Here is a 4465-nt window from a genome sequence, read left to right on the forward strand (position 1 = left end):
GCCTTGGGGGTCCCCAGAGACATCACAGCTTCCAGGACAGCCCGGGGCTTGGCCACAGTGTCTTGTAAAGCCTTTGGGGCCTGCAGGGCCTGTTCTGGCTACACCCACCCACAAGGGCCACGCAGACGAGGCTGCGGGAGACAACAGAGCCGAGCCAAGTGGCCAGGAAGGCCCCATCAAGCCCCAGCAGAAGCCAAGCCCAGCAGACAAGGTTTATGACTGAGAGGAAGCCACTGTGGTGCCCTGGGCACAGCGTGGCAGGGGGACGGTGTGAGGAACAGACCCCTGGTGATGCTGAGGACCCAGAACACCCCACACCTCCCTCTGTAGAAAGCAGATTTCCCAGGCCTCGGGTTTAAATGGGAACGAACAGGGCAGCATGGGGCCAGGCCTTGTTAGAGCTCCATAAACACATGCTGGCATGGATGGGTGGGAAGGCGCTACGCCTGTAATCCCATGCTTTGGGAGGCTGAGGCAGGAGATCACTTGAGCCCAGGAGTTTTAGACCAGCGTGGGCTACCAGTGAGACCCCTGTCTCTACAAAACTAGAAAAATTAGCCAAGTGTGAGGTTGTGTGCCTGTATCCAGCTACTTGGGAGGCTGAGGTGGAGGATCGCTGGAGACTGGAGGTCAAGGCTGCATGACCTTGATTGCACCATGATTACACTCCAGCCTGGGCAACCGAGTGAGATTCTGTCTAAAAAAAAGAAGACATACCGCATGTGGCTAAAACAGTGACGGAGACACCCATTCCACCTTACAAGGGCTCAGGCCTGTCTCCAAACCTTTGCTCTTCTCTGCCTCGATCCTCTCCCTCCCATCTCTTGCCCACAGAACTGAACTCACCTGTACTTTTCCCAGCTCAAGTTTCACATCTCCACGACGTTTTCCAAGGTCACCTCTTCCTCCTGCCGTATCCTCCTCCTCCTCTGTCATAGCCAACACTTACCAGTCAGTGCCAAGCACAGGGCTAGAAGCTTCCTATGTGTTATCTAATTTAATCTTCCAATACCAGCATGAGAATGGTTGTCATCATCCTTTTGTACACAGAAGCCATTGCAGCTCGAGCAGGTACTGGCTTCCCCAGTCATTCAGCCAGTGGAGTAGAGGCCGTGTTCAAATACAGGCTCTCTGAGGGCAAAGCTCATTCGTTAAGCATTAGGACCCCTTTGCTACCCGTGAGACAGTTGGACATGGCCCCCAACATTGTCCCTTGGTGCTCTCTCTTGATCTTTCTTTTGGGTTTGTTTTATATACTTGTCTCCACCCAGAACCAGGAGCTGATCTCTTGAGAGCCAGGACCTTGCCCCCTTGCCGATGGCTGCGTGCTCTCCTCTCTTGTTCCAGCCCTCCCCATGCTGCCCTTCTCCCTTCCCTGCCTACCTGGCAACCTGCTGGGCTCCAGGCAAACACAAGCTCCTTTGAGACAGAGTTTGACTCTGCCACCCAGGCTGGAGTGCAGTGGTACAATCTCAGCTCACTGTAACCTCCACCTCCCGGGTTCATGCCATTCTCCTGCCTCAGCCTCCCAAGTAGCTGGGACTACAGGCGCCCGCCGCCACGCCTGGCTAATTTTTTGTATTTTTATTAGAGACGGGGTTTCACTGTGTTAGCCAGGATGGTCTCGATCTCCCGACCTCGTGATCCGCCCGTCTCGGCCTCCTAAAGTGCTGGGATTACAGGCGTGAGCCCTGTGCCCGGTCCTAGATTTTTTTTTTTCTTTAATGAAAAAGTAACACATGTACAGGGTAAAAAATATTCTCTGTGAAAGATATACAAACACCACTATCCTAATGAAAGTGCCTTTTTCTTCCAAAATTTTATCTATATTTTGTATATACTTTTACAAAGTCTAGTGTACATACAATTCAAAATTCTAGCTCGACATGGTGGCCCATGCTTGTAATCCCAGCACTTTGGGAGGACAAGGTGGGAGGTTCCTTGAGCCCAGGAGTTCGAGACCAGTCTGGGCAACATAATGAGACCCTGTCTCTATAAAATACAAAAGAAAAAAAATAAATAAAAGCTGGGTATTGTGGCATGCATCTGTAGTCCCAGCTACTTGGGAGGCTGAGCTAGGACGGCTTGAGACTGGGAGGTTGAGGCTACAGTGAGCTGTGATGGCACCCCTGCACTCCAACCTAGGCCACAGAAGGAGACCTTGTCTCAAAAAATTTTTTTAACTTTAATTTTTATTTTATATAAAAAACAAATACCTTGGCTGCAACAATCTTCATCTTTATAGATTTAAAGAGTTATAGGATACTCCATAGTAGAAATATATTTACTTCACTGTCCTTTGATATTATATATTAGTTGTTATGTTTCCATTTATGATTATGTTTCTTTTATATATCTCATGGAAATACATATGGTTGTACTCAATGCATATATAGTTGTACATAATTAATATGTAAAATTCATATGTAATATGAAAAATAAGATTTTTCCTTTATGTTAACAATAACAAATTACAAAACATGATAGAAAAATATACTCCAATCAGAAAGAAAATAAAAATATTAAGTGCTTAGAACTAAAGAAGGTACCCACAACATGGATGAACCTTGAGGATATTATGCTAAGTGCAGTAAGCCAGACACAGAAAGAAAAATATTACATGATCTCACTTATATATGGAATTCAAAGAAGTTGCAGACATAGAAACAGAGAACAAAACTGTGCTTATCAGGGGCAGATAGGGCGGGCAGGAAATGGGGAGATGTAGGTCAGTGGATACAAAATTGTAAGATTTAATGTACAATGTGAGGGTTATAGTTAATAATATCAAACTAAATTCAGAGTTTTTCTAGAGCAGGGGGATATAGTTTGGCTCTGTGTCCCCATCCAAATCTCATGGTGAATTGTAAGGGAGGAAGAGGTTGCAGTAAGCCAAGATCACACCACTGCACTCCAGCCTGGATGACAGAGTGAGACTCTGTCTCAAAAAAAAAAGAAAGAAAGAGATTGAAAGGTGTCCATGTGGAAGCCTCTGACCGCTGCTGCTTGATTGTGTGAGAGTTCAGAGTTTGCTTTCCTTTTCAGTATCCCAGTGGACAAACTCTAGTATCCCTCTGGCGACTGACTGCAACTGGCCAGGGCCACTCCCTGGTACGGCCTGAAGGCCAGTGGGTGAACAGGTTTGGCTGCCTTGTACAGAAGGGAGGAAGGGCCTCTCCTGTCCTTTCTGGTCAAAGGACCCCGATCCCTCTGTGTGTTGCAATTGACACACATGTTTGGGGGAACTCAGACCCTTTCTTTCTCTTTCTAAATTCTTCCATGACGACAGTCACACCTCCTGCTCTGGACATCTCCAAATCAGGTGATCTCACGTGGCCTCAGAGTTTCCACGTTCCTGCCCCCTCTCCTGGGCTGGCACCAAGCTGAGTTCATCCATTACCCTTTTTTCCTCATACCTGGGCTGATCACTCTGTGACAAGGCACCAGAGCTGAGAGGTCCTTTCTAATAGGTGGGACACCCCTTTAGAAGGTGTACCCGAGTCCCTCAGTGGACATGAGTGGAACCCTCTTCCTCAGTGCTAAGCCCCAAAGCAAAGTGCAATTTGTGTCCCAGCAGATGTTACTCCCTGGCAGCTCCTTTTCCAGCCCCACCAAGGGACAGAACCCATCTATTCCTTCAGATTCTCCTCTGGGTTGCATCCTAGAACACAGACAAATTTAACCCTCAGACTCTCAAAAAGAAACACCTACTTTTCTTGTGTAATACAGCATGGCCCCTATGCAGGAAATCCTCAAATTAGCCTCCTCAGTCTTTTATAACTGAGAGCAGAATAAGGAGGACAGGGCAAAGGAGAAAAAAAAATGCAGGGACAAGAGGCAGGCTCAACTGTTGGCTGCTTTACAAGCCCCAACCTGGCTCCAGGTTGCCCCAAGGACACTCCTCCAGGTAACTGGCATCAGTGCAGAAGGCCAGGCCACTGGAAGGCAAACTGCCCCAATGGGACACATGGAAAAAAACCCCACACAGCTCGCCCACTCTGCTACAAGCCCAGCCATTGGAAATGGGACTGCCCTGAGGGGCTGAAGGGTCCCCAGGACAGAATCCCAGCTGTTGATGGCCTTAAGCTGAGGGGGGCTCTCTGCCCTGGCTGGCTTCCAAATCAAACATCATCATCAACAAAATAAAGCCAAGGGAAACTCTGAAGGTGGCAAGTAAAATTATAAATTTCTCTTTTGCATTCAAGAGCTGCTTATCATAAAGATGCCTCCTCTACCCCTTTCCGCAAATGTATACCTTTTACCATATATAAGGTAAAAACCTGGAAAATTACTATCTAGACTTAGGCTTTTAGATTGAGTCACTCTTGGAACTGTGTACGTCGTTGAATGAAAAAGGTTAAGTTGGCCGGGCGCGGTGGCTCAAGCCTGTAATCCCAGCACTTTGGGAGGCTGAGACGGGCGGATCACGAGGTCAGGAGTTCGAGACCATTCTGGCTAACACGGT

This window comes from Rhinopithecus roxellana, chromosome 13 (assembly GCF_007565055.1).
Source record: "Rhinopithecus roxellana isolate Shanxi Qingling chromosome 13, ASM756505v1, whole genome shotgun sequence".
Lineage (NCBI taxonomy): Eukaryota > Metazoa > Chordata > Mammalia > Primates > Cercopithecidae > Rhinopithecus > Rhinopithecus roxellana.